Consider the following 23038-nt stretch of genomic DNA (forward strand, 5'->3'; position numbering starts at 1 on the left):
GCAGGTGGATAAAGGCGTATTATGTAGACACATGCAGAAGATCAGCTACTTTCTGTTTGAATTATTGTTAAGTTTTTGTTTTTTTGCAGTTTCCCTGATTTCCTGTAATTCTTTACTTCATAGAAATGGAAAACAAGTGTTAAACTTCTAAAGCAAATGAAGCACTGTAATTCAATGCAGCCACTCTGCAATACAACGGACGTCAGGCGACGACAGCGAAAAACTACCGTATACACGAGGTGGGAGTAAGTCTTGTACACTGCACACATGTATCTTAAGCCACTAAACACGGGAATAGCGACAGTATTCTCTCAGAAATTCTATAACATTTTATGCCATATGTTTGTTGTTCGTTTTTGTTAACATTGTTATTAAAACGCCATCGTTCGCTTTTCTCACTTTCTGTAATAACGCTGTTTTTCAGACCAGTGCAAATTATACGAATAAAGATTACTCCATTTTTAAACGAACATTTATTTAAAATGAATAATTTTAGCACTGTTGATATTTCGGTTTTCTTACTCGGTTTTTAGTGAATCATAAAAACCACCTTTTATAAACCGTTAGAAAACCCAAAGAGATTCCGGTCATACATGAAGCACAGCAATGGGAAGACGCAAACAATACCTTCACTGCGCAATAACAACGGGTAAGTCACTGATGACAGTGCCACTAAAGATGATTTATTAAATGCTGTTTTCGAAACTTCCTTCACCAAAGAAGACGAAGTAAATATTCCTGAATTCTAATCAAGAACTACCGCTAAGATGAGAAACACAGAAGCAGATATTCTCGGTATAGCAAAGCGGCTTAAATCTTTAAAAAAAGGAGAGCCCTTCAGTTCAGACTCTACACCAGTAACATTCCTTAAAGAGTATTCTGATACAATACCTCCATATTTAGCGATTATATACAACCGCTCGCTCAAGGGAAGACTGGAAAATTCTTCAAGTCACTAAAATGCCAAAAAGGGAAATAGGAGTAATCCGCTGAATTACAGGCCCGTATCACTGACGGCGATTTGCGCTAGGGTTTTGGAACGTATACTGTGTTTGAAATCCGCTGATGTTTGATTGCGCGAAAAGTCACACTAATCTGAAGGGTGTAAATTCAGTTACAAACAATCTCAATTGGAACGATCACATTGATAATGTGGTGGGCAGAGCACACAAAAGACTCCGATTCATTGGCAGAACGTTTAGAAGGTACAACAAGTCTACTTCCTATCCTGGAGTATTGCTGAATGGTGTGAAATCCACATCAGATGGGACTAACGGATGACATCGAAAAAGTTCAAAGAAGGGCCGCTCGTTTGGTATTATCGCGAAATAGGGGAGATAGTGCCACAGACATGATATGTGAATTAGAGTGGCAATAATTAAAACAAAGGCATTTTTCGTTACGACGAGATCTTCTCAAGAAATTTCAATCATCAGTTTTCTCTTCCAACTGCGAAAACATTCTGTTGGCACCCAGCGCTTCAGTCTGGAACCACGCTGCTGCTACGGTCGCAGGTTCGAATCCTGCCTCGGGTAGGATCTAAGTCTAGGGGACTGATGACCTCGGATGTTATGTCCCATGATGCTTAGAGCCATTTAAATCATTTTGTTGACGCCCACCTACACAGGGATAAATGATCATCACGATAAAATAAGAGAAATCAGGGCTCGCACAGAAAAATTTAACTGCTCGGTTTCCCCGCGCGCCGCTCGTGAATGAAACGGTTAGAGAAACAGCTTGAAGGTGGTTCATTGAACCCTCTTTCAGGCACTTTATTGTGAATAGCAGAGTAATCTCGTAGATATAGAACTAGATAACGGAGACCAAAAATGTACCGAAATACCAGTTACTCAGAACTACACTCCTTGAAATGGAAAAAAGAACACATTGACACCGGTGTGTAAGACCCACCATACTTGCTCCGGACACTGCGAGAGGGCTCTACAAGCAATGATCACATGCACGGCACAGCGGACACACCAGGAACCGCGGTGTTGGCCGTCGAATGGCGCTAGCTGCGCAGCATTTGTGCACCGCCGCCGTCAGTGTCAGCCAGTTTGCCGTGGCATACGGAGCTCCATCGCAGTCTTTAACATTGGTAGCATGCCGCGACAGCGTGGACGTGAACCGTATGTGCATTTGACGGACTTTGAGCGAGGGCGTATAGTGGGCATGCGGGAGGCCGGGTGGACGTACCGCCGAATTGCTCAACACGTGGGGCGTGAGGTCTCCACAGTACATCGATGTTGTCGCCAGTGGTCGGCGGAAGGTGCACGTGCCCGTCGACCTGGGACCGGACCGCAGCGACGCACGGATGCACGCCAAGACCGTAGGATCCTACGCAGTGCCGTAGGGGACCGCACCGCCACTTCCCAGCAAATTAGGGACACTGTTGCTCCTGGGGTATCGGCGAGCACCATTCGCAACCGTCTCCATGAAGCTGGGCTACGGTCCCGCACACCGTTAGGCCGTCTTCGGCTCACGCCCCAACATCGTGCAGCCCGCCTCCAGTGGTGTCGCGACAGGCGTGAATGGAGGGACGAATGGAGACGTGTCGTCTTCAGCGATGAGAGTCGCTTCTGCCTTGGTGCCAATGATGGTCGTATGCGTGTTTGGCGCTGTGCAGGTGAGCGCCATAATCGGGACTGCATACGACCGAGGCACACAGGGCCAACACCCGGCATCATGGTGTGGGGAGCGATCTCCTACACTGGCCGTACACCTCTGGTGATCGTCGAGGGGACACTGAATAGTGCACGGTACATCCAAACCGTCATCGAACCCATCGTTGTACCATTCCTAGACCGTAAAGGGAACTTGCTGTTCCAACAGGACAATGCACGTCCGCATGTATCCCGTGCCACCCAACGTGCTCTAGAAGGTGTAAGTCAACTACCCTGGCCAGCAAGATCTCCGGTTCTGTCCCCCATTGAGCATGTTTGGGACTGGATGAAGCGTCGTCTCACGCAGTCTGCACGTCCAGCACGAACGCTGGTCCAACTGAGGCGCCAGGTGGAAATTGCATGGCAAGCCGTTCCAGAGGACTACATCCAGCATCTCTACGATCGTCTCCATGGGAGAATAGCATCCTGCATTGCTGCGAAAGTGGATAGATATACACTGTACTAGTGCTGACATTGTGCATGCTCTGTTGCCTGTGTCTATGTGCCTGTGGTTCTGTCAGTGTGATCATGTGATGTATGTGACCCCAGGAATGTGTCAATAAAGTTTCCCCTTCCTGGGACAATGAATTCACGGTGTTCTTATTTCAATTTCCAGGAGTGTAAAATACCGGCATCTATTATAACCGATCGTTTTCTCTCGTCCCTAAGGAGGGCGACTGCAGCGTTGCACAAGGCAACAGGGCCGGTATTCCCTCAGGGCCGCTGCTGGCGAGTGGTTGCCGTTGCCGCTGCCGTTTGGGAAGCTAATGGGCCGCCCCGGGCCACATGTGCGGGACACGGGGAGCTTTACAGCCCGCATGAATAACGGCGCCGGTCGCAGCGCAGTAGCAGGCACCAGGCTCAGAAAGTCACACACACACGCGCACGCACACACACTCACACACGGCCGAGAATACACGCCTGCCTACACAGTCCCGTGTCCCATATTTGTTGCTGGCATCACTGTTGGCGAGTATTGCGTCCAGTCGGGACAGATGATTTGGAGCAGCAGGACTTGAAATCGCAACTGCCGATATTTTATTGTGTCATAACGCACGTAGTGGTCTCGTAACTCTACTATCGGTGCAGTTCCACTGCAATAGCTTTTCCGATAGACGTGGAGTTTTTTCTTTTTTTTTTAAGGATTTATCAACTTCGAATTGCTACCTGTTTGATGGGGCTTATGATGTACTGTGAATTGGTTGTTGCGTAAAAATTACGAGGGAAACCAGTTCTCTCTCTCTCTCGTTGACATTTGACTCGCGCGCGCGCGCGCGCGCGTGTGTGTGTGTGTGTGTGTGTGTGTGTGCGTGTGTGTTTTGTCAACCTTTTTCGCGGTGTAGACGTCAACTACAAATCATTCGTGATGGCTAATGGTAGGTTCTAGGTGGCGGAGAAGTATTACAAATTATTTATTTACGAAATACTATTTTCTTTTCTCCTGCGAGATTCACTAATCGGCGCAACATAAAAACATATCTTATATATTTTAAATATTGTTTTATCCATGCTACTTCGTGTTGTCTCCGTGGCCGTTAAGAATTTTTGCCGAAGAACACAGTCGGCCACAAATACTTACAAAGAAGCTTTATTTTTACTCCGTTACCTTTTTCGGCTTGCCGTACCCAACTGCAGATGTCCAAGTTATACAAATATGGAACATATTCTTCTGCGCTATGCGGTGCGCTCCTCAAATGAAGAATGTTAGAGAATTTAACATCATTTTATATATTGTATGGATAGCAAAACTATACTAATGTCCCTGTATTTGATAAGATATAATGTGAAACTGTTCTAGATCCGCCAGGGTAGCAGAGAGCGCTAATGCGCTGCTTCCTGCAATCGCATAGGCGCGCCGGCCCCGGCTCGAATTCGCCCGGCGGATTAACGACGAGGGCCGGTATGCTGGCTAGCCTGGATGTGGTTTTAGGCGGTTTTCCGCATCCAGCTAGGTGAATACCGGACTGGTCCCCAAGTTCCACCTCAGTTACACGACTCACAACATTTGAAAATTGTTCACACTATTTCATGCCTTACACTACATGCAGACAGTTGGGTGCACTACTTCCGTCCCAGGGGGTTCTGGGTGGCGTCAGGAATGGCATCCAGCCACCCTTTGCAACTAACACTGCCAAGTCCGTAATAACAAAGCCGACCCCGAGTTGGAGCGGGACAAAGGCTCCGAGAAAGGAAGAAAGAATGTGAAACTGTTGTATACACTTATGCACTGGGTGATCACAAACTCAGTATAAATTTGAAAACTTAATAAACCACGGAATAATGTATATACAGAGGTAAAAATTGACACACATGCTTGGAATAACATGGGATTTTATTAGAACAAAAAAAAAAGGAAACTAAGTATTGCTAGACGTGTGAAAGATCTCTTGGCCACGTCGTTTGGTGATGATCGTGTGCTCAGCTGCCACATTCGTCATTCTTGGCCTCCCAGGTCCAAAAAAATGGCTCTGAGCACTATGGGACTTAAAATCTGAGGTCATCAGTCCCCTAGAACTTAGAACTACTTAAACCTAACTAACCTAAGGACATCACACACATCCATAGCCAAGGCAGGATTCGAACCTGTGACCGTAGCAGTCACGATGTTCTGGAGTGAAGCGCCTAGAACCGCACGGCCACCTGGTCCCCAGACCTGAGTCCTTGCGATTACTGGCTTTGGTGTTACCTGAAGACGCAAGTGTATCGTGATCGACCGACATCTCTAGGGCCGCTGAAAGACAACATCCCACGCCAATGCCTCACCATAAGTCCGGACATGCTTTTCAGTGCTGTTCACAACATTATTCCTCGACTACAGCTACTGTTGAGGAATGATGGTGGACATATTGAGCATTTCCTGTAAAGAGCATCATCTTTGCTTTGTCTTACTTTGTTATGCTAATTATTGCTATTCTGATTAGATGAAGCGCTATCTGTCGGACATTTTTTGAACTTTTTTTGTTCTAATAAAACCCCATGTCATTCGAAGCAAGTGTGTCAATTTTTACCTCTCTATATACATTATTTCGTGATTTATTCTGTTTTAAAATTTATACTGACTTCTTGATCACCCACTATGTGCCTGCGGACGGCATTTCGTCTTGCTTTGGACATTACGGGTTTTCGGAACGATATTCTGTTGCAGCGTAAACAACAGGCACATTACGAGTAAATTGTTGTGGCTCACAAACACTTCATAACATTCCTCGTGTCTGTACCAGCGCCAGAGACGTTCTGTACATCCGATGTTTTTGTTTGCACTGCAAAGATCATCCCCTGAGGACTTATTCCCCATTAAGCGAAGAATAAGTGTCAGAGGTGCAACACTTTGATAAAACAAGAACGCTTTCTCGCCGTGTATTTATTACATAAGTTCTACCGTACAAGTTGTTATAACGAGTTCTTTCTACAGTAAGTGGCAGTGGAATGTATCACCTTTCGCAACTGGTTTATGAATAGAACACTGAAGAGAGACAGTGGTTATATTCGAATTAAGAACATCAAAGTACAGAAGTTGTAACACGTCAGGTGATGACGCTAATAGCTAATTGTTAATGGACACGTTGAAAATACCACGAGCTACATTTAAAATATTTAATATTTCATTTCAAATGACAGAGCACTGAAAGACCTGAGTCGAAACAAGGCCCCCGGAGTAGACAACATTCCATTAGAACTACTGACGGCCTTGGGACAACCAGCCCTGACAAAACTCTACCAGCTGGTGAGCAAGATGTATGAGACAGGCGAAATACCCTCAGACTTCAAGAAGAATATAATAATTCCAATCCCAAAGAAAGCAGGTGCTGACAGATGTGAAAATTACCGAACTATCAGTTTAATAAGCCACGGCTGCAAAATACTAACGCGAATTTTTTACAGACGAATGGAAAAACTGGTAGATGCAGACCTCGGGGAGGATCAGTTTGGATTCCGTCGAAATGTTGGAACACGTGAGGCAATACTGACCTTACGACTTATCTTAGAAGAAAGATTAAGGAAGGGCAAACCTACATTTCTAGCATTTGTAGACTTAGAGAAAGCTTTTGACAATGTTGACTGGAATACTCTTTTTCAAATTCTTAAGGTGGCAGGGGTAAAATACAGGGAGCGAAAGGCTATTTATAATTTGTACAGAAACCAGATGGCAGTCATAAGAGTCGAGGGGCATGAAAGGGAAGCAGTGGTTGGGAAAGGAGTGAGACAGGGTTGTAGCCTCTCCCCGATGTTATTCAATCTGTATATTGAGCAAGCAGTAAAGGAAACAAAAGAAAAATTCGGGATAGGTATTAAAATTCATGGAGACGAAGTAAAAACTTTGAGGTTCGCCGATGACATTGTAATTCTGTCAGAGACGGCAAAGGACTTGGAAGAGCAGTTGAACGGAATGGACAGTGTCTTGAAAGGAGGATATAAGATGAACATTAACAAAAGCAAAACGAGGATAATGGAATGTAGTCAAATTAAATCGGGTGATGCTGAGGGAATTAGATTAGGAAATGAGACACTTAAAGTAGTAAAAGAGTTTTGCTATTTAGGAAGTAAAATAACTGATGATGGTCGAAGTAGAGAGGATATAAAATGTAGACTGGCAATGGCAAGGAAAGCGTTTCTGAAGAAGAGAAATTTGTTAACATCGAATATAGATTTATGGATCAGGAAGTCGTTTCTGAAAGTATTTGTTTGGAGTGTAGCCATGTATGGAAGTGAAACATGGACGATAACTAGTTTGGACAAGAAGAGAATAGAAGCTTTCGAAATGTGGTGCTACAGAAGAATACTGAAGATAAGGTGGATAGATCACGTAACTAATGAGGAGGTATTGAATAGGATTGGGGAGAAGAGAAGTTTGTGGCACAACTTGACTAGAAGAAGGGATCGGTTGGTAGGACATGTTTTGAGGCATCAAGGGATCACAAATTTAGCATTGGAGGGCAGCGTGGAGGGTAAAAGTCGTAGAGGGAGACCGAGAGATGAGTACACTAAGCAGATTCAGAAGGATGTAGGTTGCAGTAGGTACTGGGAGATGAAGCAGCTTGCACAGGATAGAGTAGCATGGAGAGCTGCATCAAACCAGTCTCAGGACTGAAGACAACAACAACAACAATTTCAAATGCAGCTCACGGTGGTTACGAAATATCCTGTTCGGAATATTTGCAAGTTGAGGAGGGCCAGGCATTCAAGTTAACAGCTACCTTTCTCTTTTGTGCATTTAAAACTGAAAAAGTTCTGACCAGCCTAAACCGGGAATTATAATTAAAACATCCTAATGTGGAATGTATTTTCTTTGTTGCAGTAGAATTAGGCGAACTGTTAAAAACGTTTTCATTTAAAATGCCTGGCATATAGCTGCTGTGTAATGAGCCTTGAGGAATGCACTGGCGGAAGTCGTGCCTTTATGACGCAGTCGGTACTGATCAGTGAACGTTTTGCTGCCGAGTAAAGCTTACGTGCGGGGAAGATTTCATCAACACGAAATAAGCAGATCCGCGTTATTAAACATCCATGTTATGGCTATTCGCTGCTTTATTGCAGCATGAAAGTAAAACTACAGAGGAAATAACAGCCCGAGTGCTATAACATCAGGGAGAAATAAAAATATTTAGGGATGGAAGCACAATATTTTACTCCATCAGTCCTTATAAATCGGGTAAATTCATTTCTGAATTACACTCCTGGAAATTGACATAAGAACACGGTGAATTAATTGTCCCAGGAAGGGGAAACTTTATTGACACATTCCTGGGGTCAGATACATCACATGATCACAATGACAGAACCACAGGCACATAGACACAGGCAACAGAGCATGCACAATGTCGGCACTAGTACAGTGTATATCCACCTTTCGCAGCAATGCAGGCTGCTATTCTCCCATGGAGACGATCGTAGAGATGCTGCATGTAGTCCTGTGGAACGGCTTGCCATGCCATTTCCACCTGGCACCCTAGTTGGACCAGCGTTCGTGCTGGACGTGCAGACCGCGTGAGACGACGCTTCATCCAGTCCCAAACATGCTCAATGGGGGACAGATCCCGAGATCTTGCTGGCCAGGGTAGTTGACTTACACCTTCTAGAGCACGTTGGGTGGCACGGGATACATGCGGACGTGCATTGTCCTGTTGGAACAGCAAGTTCCCTTGCCGGTATAGGAATGGTAGAACGATGGGTTCGATGACGGTTTGGATGTACCGTGCACTATTCAGTGTCCCCTCGACGATCACCAGAGGTGTACGGCCAGTGTAGGAGATCGCTCCCCACACCATGATGCTGGGTGTTGTCCCTGTGTGCCTCGGTCGTATGCAGTCCTGATTGTGGCGCTCACCTGCACAGCGCCAAACACGCATACGACCATCATTGGCACCAAGGCAGAAGCGACTCTCATCGCTGAAGACGACACGTCTCCATTCGTCCCTCCATTCACGCCTGTCGCGACACCACTGGAGGCGGGCTGCACGATGTTGGGGCGTGAGCCGAAGACGGCCTAACGGTGTGCGGGACCGTAGCCCAGCTTCATGGAGACGGTTGCGAATGGTGCTCGCCGATACCCCAGAGCAACAGTGTCCCTAATTTGCTGAGAAGTGGTGGTGCGGTCCCCTACGGCACTGCGTAGGATCCTACGGTCTTGGCGTGCATCCGTGCGTCGCTGCGGTCCGGTACCAGGTCGACGGGCACGTGCACCTTCCGCCGACCACTGGCGACAACATCGATGTACTGTGGAGACCTCACGCCCCACGTGTTGAGCAATTCGGCGGTACGTCCACCCGGCCTCCCGCATGCCCACTATACGCCCTCGCTCAAAGTCCGTCAACTGCACATACGGTTCACGTCCACGCTGTCGCGGCATGCTACCAGTGTTAAAGACTGCGATGGAGCTCCGTATGCCACGGCAAACTGGCTGACACTGACGGCGGCGGTGCACAAATTCTGCGCAGCTAGCGCCATTCGACGGCCAACACCGCGGTTCCTGAGTGTCCGCTGTGCCGTGCATGTGATCATTGCTTTTACAGCCCTCTCGCAGTGTCCGGAGCAAGTATGGTGGGTCTGACACACCGGTGTCAATGTGTTATTTTTACCATTTCCAGGAGTGTATTTTCCCCTTTCAAAAGGTCGTGTACCGGCTTTCTCAGGCAGAAACGGGGAAACCATCTCGAAACGCGTTCCGCCTTAACTGGAAAACAGTCATACCCACATACAGGCATACTGTACCACCAAAGATGGTTAATGCACATTGAGTTAAAATAGCGGCCACACACACCACCCAGTCACATTAACGTGGTCACCATCTACGTTCGACGTTAACTTGCAGTAACAGTTCACAGACGGATGGTGATATCACTAGCATTGGAGGGTATACAGGGTGTTACAAAAAGGTACGGGCAAACTTCCAGGTAACATTCCTCACACACAAAGAAAGAAAATATGTTACGTGGACATGTGTCCGGAAACGCTTACTTTCCATGTTAGAGCTCATTTTATTACTTCTCTTCAAATCACATTAATCATGAAATGGAAACACACAGCAACAGAATGTACCAGCGTAACACTTTGTTACAGGATATGTTCAAAATGTCCTCCGTTAGCGTGGATACATGCATCCACCCTCCGTTGCATGGAATCTCTGATGCGCTGATGCAGCCCTGGGGAATGGCGTATTGTATCACAGCCGTCCACAATACGAGCACGAAGAGCCTCTACATTTGGTACCGGGGTTGCGTAGACAAGAGCTTTCAAATGCCCACATAAATGAAAGTCAAGAGGGTTGAGGTCAGGAGAGCTTGGAGGCCATGGAATTGGTCCGCCTCTACCAATCCATCGGTCACCGAAGCTGTTGTTGAGAAGCGTACGAACACTGCGAGTGAAATGTGCAAGAGCTCCATCGTGCATGAACCACATGTTGTGTCGTACTTGTAAATGTTCTAGCAGCACAAGTAAAGCATCGCGTATGAAATGATGATAACGTGCTCCATTGAGCGTAGGTGGAAGAACATGGGGCCCAATCAAGACATCACCAACAATGCCTGCCCAAACGTTCACAGAAAATCTGTGTTGATCACGTGATTGTAGAATTGCCTGCAGATTCTCGTCGGCCCACATATGTTGATTGTGAAAATTTACAATTTGATCACGTTGTAATAAATACTGACGAAACTAAAATGAGCTCTAACATGGAAATTAAGCGTTTCCGGACACATGTCCACATAACATCTTTTCTTTATTTGTGTGTGTGTGAGGAACGTTTCCTGAAAGTTTGGCCGTAACTTTTTGTAACACCCTGTATAAAGCGTGTCAGGGGGCGCGGAAGACAGTGCAGTAGTTGTAATACGGAGATGGAGCGACGTATCTGACGTACAAAACGGGATTATTGTTATCTTTCGGACCAAGAGTGGAACCATTTCCGAATCGGCGCAGATTGTAGATTGTTGACGTACCGCCATGGCTGAAGTGTACCTTGAATGGAAAATTGGTGCTAACAGAAACATCCCCCGAGGCAACTGTGGCACACTGCGTACCATTGGTAACAGATGTGAACGACGGCTGTGGGATGTGTACGGGCGAAAAAACGTTCAACTGTTGAGTATGGGACTCTGCAGCAGGCACCTGGTTCATGTACCCACGCTGACTGTTGTTCATCGTCAATGAAGGCTGGAATTTGTTCTCCAGTGCCGCAACGGAACGTCCACTGAGTGGCGACAGGTGGCTTCCTCAGATGAAGCACATATTATGCTTCATCAGACAGGTAGCCGTAAGCATGGGCGGCGTGAAACGTCTGAGAGCAAGCACCTGGCGACAGTCGTTGGAAGAGTTCAGGCTGGAGGAGGGAGTGTTGTGGCCTGGGCAATGTTTTCATGGCATTGCCTGGGTTATCTTGTCATTCTGTAAAGCACAGATGATCAAGGCAAGCATGCATCTGTCTTTATGGACCCCGTACACCCTTGTATATAGTTTCTTTTCTTGCGGCATGATGGCATCTACCACCGGGACAGTGAAATGTGTCACACAGCTCACAGTGTACGGCGGTGGTTTGAAGAGCATCAGGATGCGTTTACCGCACTCCCCTGGCCACCAAACTCTCCGGATAGAGACCCAATCGAGAATCTGAGGGATCACCTAGATTGGGCCATGGATCCCTCAGTTAACGGGACACATTAATTATCCCCAAACAGGTTACCGGCGCTGCACGCCAAGTTCACACAGGTAGAACCATCATCCTAATAAATCGGTCACATATATATTTTATCCCTGTACTTACAAGTAGATGTTACGATCACGGTCTCAGTTGAACGGCATTCGGCAATGAGAGAAGTATCGGAAATACACCCTGTTGACTGCTGTGGCTCTTTAAATAGAAATATCAGTACCATTCTTATGACCTGCCATACTCTTCCTTTTGCTATTACAGTTGTAAGTAGGCTGTTTAGGTTTTTTTATTGATAACGCCGCCGCCACGTAGCGCTCTGTATAAAAATCACTGGCTGTGCCGTGTACAGTCTGTGGCTGGTTTGCATTGTTGTCTACCATTGTAGTGTTGGGCAGCGGCAGCTGGATGCTAACAGCGGGTAGCGTTGCGCAGTTGGAGGTGAGCCGCCAGCAGTGGTGGACGTGGGGAGAGAGATGGCGGAGTTTTAAAATTTGTAAGAATTGGTGTCACGGAACTGATTTATATATTATGACTATTAAGGTAAATACATTGTCTGTTCTGTATTAAAATCTTTCATTTGCTAACTATGCCTGTCAGTAGTTAGTGCCTTCCGTAGTTAGAATCTTTTATTTAGCTGGCAGTAGTGGTGCTCGCTGTATTGCAGTAGTTCGAGTAACGAAGATTTTTTGTGAGGTAAGTGATTTGTGAAAGGTATAGGTTAATGTTAGTCAGGGCCATTCTTTTGTAGGGATTATTGAAAGTCAGATTGCGTTGCGCTAAAAATATTGTGTGTCAGATTAAGCACAGTCGTGTGTAAATTTTTCAAAGGGGACGTTTCATACAGTACTCGACGTCAAATCCATACCATACTTGCGAATGGACATAGTCATTTCCTTTTTCACATGTCAGCACACAAACAAGACGAAGCTATCACGAACCCATACTACTAAGTACAATACTTCGTCAATAACTGATCGCTGGCGATACGAAATAATACTGACCTAACATCAACGATGCGTGGACATAAGTTTTTCTTGCAAGCCCTACTATCGTGTCTTAGAAAGAGAGGTTTCATCGTCTTACAAATTGCCAGATGTTAAAAAAAAACAATCCCAAAAACAACTGTATGATACTGTCACAAGCGGTCTTGGTTCTACATGTGCACACAAGTATCCATGTTAAAAGGTATATCGGCTTTACAAACCCATGTATGGCATTACGTGTGAATCACTTGGTTTTTCCAGACAAATACTGAGACGGTGATCTCCGGAGTGTGTATATCAGACTAACAGTCCGGTTACATGTAGCCCACGATGCAATCTCCTCATAAAATCGCTGAATTTTGAAAGTGATTCGGCTAAGGAACGTGGTATTAAACCACTATTTGCAACCCCTCGTGCAGCCGCCACTAGATATTTCTTCAGTATTTGTAGCGTATTCTGTCTCGATACCATGTCACAGGTTCTGCGATATACTCACTCAGTTATATTCGATAACTGATCACGGATCGCAAACACTAGTAGATGGTGTGCTGATTGAGGTCGTAAGATATGTACACTAGCTATTGAAATGTCTAGTGCTACGCTATGCGCTAGAAATGATGTCAATGATTTGGAATCAAGTCTTTCCATTCAACGACATACATGCTTTGGATCCTTTTAATGATTACAGCCACAAGTGAATCATATTTCTGGCACTCTCATATCTCGAAACGAGTCAACTTTCTCGAACCTATTGGCTACAGTAAAATTCCCGCCTCGGTTTAGGTAGCCCCTATGCATCCTGCAACTGCGCCCTCAGACTCTGCACTGCCATCTCTGCAGCTTTGGGCACGAGATCGTTCCAATGTAAGTCGGAACTGAGAAGGGGTGGGAGGAAAACCGTGCCTTCCACCTTCTGCAGCTCGTACAGAAACAGGCAAAGCTGAGATACTGCGACGGAACTGAGTTTTGACCATTCGACAGAAACGAAGCCTGCTCTGGCAACCTAGCACTGGAATTGGCTTGGCTCCACGTACATATCCTTACGCTCTAGGAACTCAGTGATGCTCTTCCTGCACGTTTTATGATATCAGCTTAAGATTTTTCAGAGTGTATGTTCATTTGTACATGTGTTATTATTATTGTGGGCGACCTTTTATTTTGTTGGCTAAAGCGGTAATTCATTTGGAAAATTAGGTATGAATACAAGGTCGTGTTGTGTTATGCATGCACTCTGGTAAATATAGAATTCATACTGTTAATAAAACTAAATTGTGGGTGCTTGAAAGTTCACCTTTGTATAATCTTCTGCCACCTGCGTTCCCACTGACATCTTGCGCCACGAAAGGAATACGGTTATTAGTAGGCTGGCAGGGGTTCAGAACTTATGACTAAATGGAGTAAGAGCGGGAAGTGCCAATTTAATAGTTCAGCGGCTCAGAGTCTACAGATGCTGAAAAATACTCAAGCCTATGGTCAATGGGTCGGTATTACAGATATTTCAATTCTGATGTCAGTGAAAAACACAGAAAAATATTACCTTCCAATTTGATACAAAATTATTCCTCTCGTTTAGTGTGTGGAGAATAATAGAACATTATTGCTGAATATATAAAAAGAACTAATTTCCATTTTTTTCTAGGAAGTGGAAGAAAAATACGGTGTGTTTCTGAATAGGTATTTTGTACTATTTCGTTACATAAATTGCTTCGTTGTTGTCTTTAGATCGGCCCTTTGTGTGAGATGTTTATGTTTAGTGAGTTTTGAATATATTATTTATAGAAAATTTTGTGCTTCTAACTGAAATATTAATTTGTGTGCGTATATTTGACTTTAAGAGGCAGCCCTAATACACAATAGAATATTGGCTATGTGTGTAGTACTTCTAAGGCAATATACAATGAGGAATGGTGACAGATTTTGTAATGAATGTGCATTTACAAGTTTTCTTGCGATTAATACAAACTGCTTTCCACCTGTGTGGTAGAGCTACGTAGGAGGTTGCGAACTAACGTAACCTCTGTTTATTTTCGGATACCAATGAGTTGAAGAGAAACTTGTGATCTAAGTCACAGCTGTTGTTACTCTTCTTGTGAGGCATGTGAATTTTTTTAAAAATACTCAAGGAATGTCTTTTACATAGATATAAGAAATAACTGAGTTTTGAAGATCACGCCTGGTGTCAGGTATATGACCTGTCTCATGCTCCAGGTTGCCCTCCACTTTCATTCAAACGCACTAGATCCTCTTGAAGCCTTATAGCAGGAACAGGTGACACATTCCAGAACGAGGCATGGATAGCTTTAACAGAAGTCACAAAAAATTTGATGGCAACATTTGGACCCGTAGTCATTGTGCAGTAGGAAACATAATGACTGCATTTAACAGAAACTGAGATGCTGAATAGTTTGACAGCGCACTTCGATTCAAAGTTAAACTACTTGCCAAGAAGTCTTGGTAATATCAATAAGCAGCAGGCGGAAAGAATTTATCAGAACAAGAAGGAGATGGAATGCCGGTACTACGACAGATGGTTCATCATAATGATTCCTTATTAACGCCTGCTGTCCCACAGGGGTCGGCCATAAATTGTTCATAGCAGAAGAGAATGCCAAAAACATTGAGGACAAAGGAAACAGAAATCCAAAGCTTGTAATAGTAGCGAAAAAATTGAGACATCATTAGCATGCAAAAGAGTTATTTATTTTAATTTAACTTTTTAGACAGTTTAGCTTCTAGTTAATATAATATCAGAATATATTTTCACATTTCGTTACAGGTTTATGGCTACCTCTAGTGTAATAAAGAAACCACAACAGCAAACTACATCTGAATCAACTTAAGGGGCGGCCGCGGTGGTCTCGCGGTTCTAGGCGCGCAGTCCGGAACCCTGCGACTGCTACGGTCGCAGGTTCGAATCCTGCCTCGGGCATGGATGTGTGTGATGTCCTTAGGTTAGTTAGGTTTAAGTAGTTCTAAGTTCTAGGGGACTAATGACCACAGCAGTTGAGTCCCATAGTGCTCAGAGCTATTTGAACCATTTTCAACTTAAAGTTTATAAACACTTGTTAACGATACAAATTCTTTGGCCCCCTTTATTGAAAATGCAAAATAAACACGTACAATAACTTTTACCGAGTAAAGTAATGGTAGACAGAACAGTTATGTATGTTAGTAAGAATTTAAGGAGACTTAAAGCAATTATTGCAACAAACTCCCTTATAGCCTACAAAATGCTTAATTCACCATACTTTAATTGTTTAATAGTAGTATAAATAATAATAGCATTTGGCATATAGGGGACTTTAACAGATAAGATGTAACCTACACACTGGTATGACATACTATAGATAATACTACGTAGTTAACAGTACAATAGCCTAATCGCGGTTAATCCAGGGTTACGAGTTGTTAATTTGAATTAGATTAATGTAGAAATACATAAATAAAGCAAATCTAAATTTTGCATGTAACACAAAAAGTCGCTTACTCAATACTCTGAAAGAGGTCAAAATCTACACGCATGCACACAAATATCCACAACAAATACTCAACGAGCAATTAGATCTAAAATATGAACACTATATAGAAAACTTTATTCAACTCATCGATCATGAAAACGGATAAACAACCAAAGATATAAGCTAAGCCAAACAAATAACACATTCACAGATAAAAATAAACAACACGATAAATATATGGTTAAAATGGCTCTGAGCACTATGGGACTTAACTTCTGTGCTCATCAGTCCCATAGAACGTAGAACTACTTAAACCTAACTAACCTAAGAACATCAGACACATCCGTGGTCGAGGCAGGATTCGAACCTGCGACCGTAACGGTTGCGCGGTTCCAGACTGTAGCGCCTACAACCGCTCGGTTACCCAGTGATTAAATAAACATCTGAAATTAGAAGCAGCTTTTTGGACTTAATTCATAAAGTCTTTACACGACTTATATCGAACTGCGGGCCCATTGGAAACAAAATACGTAATTTGTTGTCTTTAAACATTTTCAGGTGAACACACTCTACAAATTATTGTTCTTTGCAAATATTTCGACAATAACTGGAGGATTTTTAACAGTGTGTTGATAGCTGAAGCCTCTACGTAAACACATCTAAAAGTATTTCTGCACGAAAAAAGGTGAACACGTGCAGGCAGTGATATCTGGCAGTTCCAAGAGTCATCTCGTACTTGAAGTGGTATTGTAACTGAGATTTGAGAGATTCGAATAATGAGAACAAGACGTCATACAAGCTCCTTCTAGCATCCCATCGTATGTAATCGTGGTCTTAGTTCTTGTGGAGTTAACGTGCGACAAGTAGAGCAGGTGGCGACAGCGTTAACATAGAGCGTCATCGTGAATACAATTAGAGGCGCCGGGAAGCAGGGCGCAGATCTTGTCCTCGTAAGCCAGTGCTACCGCACCAGAGCTACTCTAAGAGGGTCTCAAATTAAAGCCCTCAAGAGTTACCACGCTGCCCCCTTTCTCCAGTCGTAACTAGGTCACTAGTGCACACTAGCCCGACGCTGCCCGAACTGGGGGCACACGCTCCGAACCTTGGCGGTCACAATACATTTTCAGCAAGAATATTTTGCCGCCAGAAGCGAAGAAAAATGAGGGGAGCAGACCATGCACCAGTGCACTGATTTGGAATCGCACTCAGTGTTGGCAAGTGCCATTCTTGGTGGTGACCTGCACTTAGTACGCGGAAGTTTATATCAGCAGTCGCTAAGGTGCTACCAGGACAAAAAAGTGTCTTCAATGTTACCCTGCTCCGGCAACTACTGATCCGTCCAAAAAAACACAAGCACAAAACTACATGGCCTAAATCTACTCATAGTCATCAACTGTGTGGTCTTAAAGCAGATACAATTTGCTGTGTGCAGAAAATTTAAATCATCTTAACATTTAATTATCTTATGTAAAGCACTGTTTTCCAGTGAATCATTTCTTGGTTCAAAAGGATTTCTTCATGTGACCCCTTTTTTCCCCTCAGTTACAGTAACCATAGTGTAACAGTGCATTCACAGAAGTAAAATTGTAGAAGGCATCGCTATTGTATACTTTTAATTTTTTTATTATGGGATGCTGTGTAATTGTTATAACGCGTGGTCCCCAGTGAGACTACGATTACTGTGTTCCACAATGACATGCAGAAGACTGTTAGATGTAGGCGAAACTCGTGATTTAAAAGTCTAAATATTATTGTTTCAAAAAGGCTAACGAACAGCAGTCTTAAGTTTATTTGGATATGGTGTCTGTTCTTTGGGACATGTCAGAAGGTACAGACACCATTGATGACCTGCAGCCGTCTAGAACGAAATTAGAATTATATAAATACCTTCAGCTGCTCCGAGGGGTTGATATATATAAACGGGGACAAGTGAAAATGTGTGCCCCGACCGGGACTCGAACCTGGAATCACCTACTTACATGGCAGACGCTCTATCCTTCCGAGCCATCGAGGGCACAGAAGATAGCGCGACTGCAGGGACTACGTCGCGCACACCTCACGCGAGACCCACATTCTCACCCTGTACGTAATCACACTACATTCGTAGTGTCCCACCCCATCACACTCATTACTCGTGGCAGACATTCTTACCAAGTCCTGTAAGAGTTTGGGGAATATGTGTGCGTCCGCACAGAAGAAGAAGATCATGGACGGTATTGCCAGAACTATATATTTATATGGATATGGTGTCTGTCCTTTCGGACGTGTCTTTCGCTTGGTGGCGATACAACAAAACTACCAAATGATTAATTGATTACTATCTGTTTGCGGCCACACTTCGTTGAGACTCAGACTGGTTAAATAGTAAAGACAGAAAAGATGAAGCACACGTTACCTCCTCGCTGTCCTTGTCTATCTTCTCCTCCCTTTCTTCGTCCATTTGCTCCTCCTTCCCTTTCTCTGATCCACCACTTCTTTCCACTTTTATATCCACCTTCTCGTCCTCCACTCTATCCACCTAATGCTGTCCCTTATGTATGTCTATGTCCACTGTTCTGCTTTCTATGTCCATTTCCTCTCACCCCTATGATCTTGATCCTTGTTCATTGTTGTTACAAATTCAGATTCGGTAGTAATATTCTAAAGATAAGTCGTTAATCCATAAATACGACTTACTTTTTCCATATATAATATGTGTGCGTGCGTGCGTATGTGTATGTGTGTATGTGTGTGTGTGTGTGTGTGTGTGTGTGTGTGTGTGTGTGTGTGTAAACGTTTATTACAGAAACATAAAAATTTGAAGGAAATCGGGTTCAGTATTTTTCGAGATTTTTGGTAACAATATTTCCGCTTAATGTAATAGACATTCAGTTATAAGTTATAAATAATAAAAACATTTAACCTATGTCAGTGCGAATGTTAATTGGAGCATTGTGTAAGAATTTGAAGAACATCGGTCAGAGATTTTTGGTAATACTGTATTTCGGAGATATACGATTTGAAACCCCCTCCCATGAACCATTGACATTGCCGTTGGTGGGGAGGCTTGTGTGCCTCAACGATACAGATAGCCGTACGTAGGTCCAACCACAAAGGGGGGTATCTGTTGAGAGGCCAGAGAAAAGTGTGGTTCCTGAAGAGAGGCAGCAGCCTTCTCAGTAGTTGCAGAGGCAACAGTCTCGATGATTGACTAATCTGGTCTTGTAACATCAACCAAAACGGCCTTGCTGTGTTGGTACTGCGAACGGCTGAAAGCAAGTGGAAACTTTAGCCGTACCTTTTCCCGAAGGCATGCAGCCTGACAGTATGGTTAAACGATGATGGCGTCCTTTTGGTTAAAATATTCCGGAGGTAACATAGTCTCCCCTTCGGATCTCCGGGTTGGGACTACTCAGGAGGACGTCGTTATAAGTAGAAACAAAACTGGCGTTACAACAATCGGCGTGTGGAATGTCAGATCCCTTAATCAAGCAGGTAGGCTAGAAAATTTAAAAGGGAAATCTATAGGTTAAACTTAGATACAGTGGGAATTAGTGATGGTCGGTGGCAGGAAAACAAGAATTCTGGTCAGGTGAATACAGGGTTATAAATACAAAATCAAATAGAGTAATGCAGGAGTAGGTTTAATAATGAATAAAAAATTGGAGCTCGGGTAACCTACTACAAACAGCATAGTGAACGTTTTGTTGTAGCCAAGATAGACGCGAAGCTCACGCCTACCACAGTAGTATAAGTTTATATTGCAACTAGCTCCGCAGATTTCGAAGAGACTGAAGAAATGTATGAAGAGATAAAATAAATTATTCAGCTATTGAAGGGAGACGAAAATTTAATAGTCATGTGGGACTGGAATTCGATAGTAGGAAACGGGAGAGAAATAAAAGTAGTAGGTGAATATGGAATTTCGGTAAGTAATGAAAGAGGAAGCAGCCTGGTAGAATTTTGCTCAGAGCATAACTTAATCATAAAAATGGTTCAAATGGCTTTGAGCCCTATGGGACTTAACATCTGAGGTCATCAGTCCCCTAGAACTTAGAACTACTTAAACCTAACCAACCTAAGGACATCACACACATCTATGCCCGAGGCAGGATTCGAACCTGCGACCGTTGCGGTCGCGCGGTTCCAAACTAAAGCGCCAAGAACCGCTTGGCCACACCGGCTATCACTTAATCATAGCTCACACTTGGCTTAAAAATCTTGAGAAAACGTTTTATACATGGGAGAGTCCTGGAGACACTGGAAGGTTTAAGATTATATAATGGCAAGACAGAGATTTAGGAACCAGGTTTTAAATTGTAAGACATTTCCAGGGGCAGGGAGCCTGACCACAATCTGTTGGTTATTAAATGTAGATTAAAACTGAAGAAACTGCAAAAAGGTGTTAATTTACATAGATGGGACCGGGATAAGCTAAAAGAATCAGAGGTTGTAGCGAGTTTCAGAGATAGCTTTAGGGATCAATTAACAAGAAAAACTGGTAGAAGCCGACCTCGGGTAAGATCAGTTTGGATGTCGTAGCAATGTTGGAACACGTGAGGTAATAATAACCCTAAGACTTGTCTCAGAAGATAGATTAGGGAAAGGCAAACCTACGTTTCTGACACTGGTAGACTTAGAGAGAGCTTTTGACAATGTTGACTGGAATACGCTCTTCCAAATTCTGTAGGTGGCAGGGATCAAGTACAGAGAGCGAAAGACTATTTACAATTTGTACAGAAACCAGATTGCAGTTCTGAGTGTCGAGGGTCATGAAAGGGAAGCAGTCGTGGAGAAGGAAGTGTGACAGGGTTGTATCCCCGATGTTAAGTCTGTATATTGAACAAGCAGTATAGAAAACAAAAGAAAAATTTGGAGTAGTGACTGCAATTCATGAAGAAAAAATAAGGATCTGAGAATTGCCGATGACATTGTAATTCTGTCAGAGACAGCAAAGGACGTGGAACAGCAATTGAACGCAATGGACATTGTCTTGCAAGGAGGATATAAGATGAACATCAAGAAAAGCAAAACGAGGATAATGAAACGTGGTCGAATTATGAGGGAATTAGATTAGGAAATGAAACGCTTAAAGTAGTAGATGAGTTTTGCTATCTGGGGAACAAAATATCTGATGATGGTCGAAGTAGAGAGGATAGAAAATGTAGACTGGCAATGGCATGGAAAGTGTTTCTGAAGAAGTGAAATTTGTTAACGTCGAGTATAGATTTAAGTGTTGGGAGTCTTTTCTGAAAGTATTTGTTGGAGTGTAGCCGTTTATGGAAGTGAAACACGGACGATAAATAGTTCAGACAAGAAAAGAATAGAAGCTTCCAAACTGTGGTGCTACAGAAGAATGCTGAGTATTAGATGGGTAGAGCACGTAACTAATGAGGAGGTACTGAACAGAATTAGGGAGAAGAGGCATTTGTGGCACAGCTTGACTAGAAGAAGAGGTAGGTTGGTAGACCATGTTCTGAGGCATCAAGGGATCACCAATTTAGTACTGCAGGACAACGCGAAGGGTAAAAATCGTAAAGGGAGACCAAGAGATGAATATACTAAGCAGTTTCAGAAGGATGTATGTTGCAGTAGTTACTTGGTGATGAAGAAGCTTGCACAGGATAGAGTAGCAGGGAGAGCTGCATCAGTCTTATCTCTCGACTGAAGACTACAACAACAACAACAACAACAACGAGTTCTGAACACGCGAAACAGAGGAAAGTTGCCATTAAAGTTTACGGTATACCCACGTAACTTAGCCGGCCGCGGTGGTCTCGCGGTTCTAGGCGCGCAGTCCGGAACCGTGCGACTGCTACCGTCGCAGGTTCGAATCCTGCCTCGGGAATGGATGTGTGTGATGTCCTTAGGTTAGTTACGTTTAAGTAGTTCTAAGTTCTAGGGGACTAATGACCACAGCAGTTGAGTCCCATAGTGCTCAGAGCCATTTGAACCATTTTGAACCACATAACTTATCTGTTATCTATTGATGAATATGTCGTGATCGGTCCTGTCAAAATTTCTCTCTATGAGATACCGATGTTCGAAAAGTGCGTGGGGCAGATACAGAACGAAGATGGGTGCAAGTAGCAAAATAACTACAGGTTCAATCTAAATGATGTTCTCGACTGTATCTCGCTTCCCGCCTGTCGCTCGAGCTGCTTGCCGACACGAGCCCGTTAGCTTAGAAAGGCGGGCGTGTCGCCACTATAAATCAAACTGACGGAGACTAATGCACAGTTGCGGAAGAGGTGCAGCTGGGGGCCGGACTTCACTGATACCGGCCGCATAAACAGATTTATCACGCTGTTTATTTCATTTGTCACCTGCACATTTCTGCCGTCGCCACCGCTACTGCTGCTGCCGCCGCCCTCTTGGAATTTATTCGAGTGTACTGAGTAGCTGGTGTGGGGGTGGGACTCCTAGGCTGGCCGTTCATCATCAGCTGCGGACATCACGCAGGCAAACGCGGGTCCACTGCTGCCTTGTGGACGGGCCCGGCGGAGACCCGGCCATATTTTCCCGTAATGGCCAGAGTTTCGTGCCCGCTGTGGCTTCGACCCTTTCTCGGTAAGTGTGCCGAGATAACATGGCACCCATCGCAGCGGAAGATGAATTTCTGTACACCGAACATTCGTAGCTCAGGGGTGTTTTAGTGTGTGTGTAAGCAACCTACATGTTTGGTATCAAAGTGCCATTGGTAAGAAACAAGCAAGAACATTTGCTTTGTAATCTACGTTATATCAGTAGAGACATTAAAATTATTTGCAGTATGTTACTTACTACCACACATATCTGCTGTTACTTCTTTTC

Source organism: Schistocerca gregaria, chromosome 6, assembly GCF_023897955.1.
Source record: "Schistocerca gregaria isolate iqSchGreg1 chromosome 6, iqSchGreg1.2, whole genome shotgun sequence".
Lineage (NCBI taxonomy): Eukaryota > Metazoa > Arthropoda > Insecta > Orthoptera > Acrididae > Schistocerca > Schistocerca gregaria.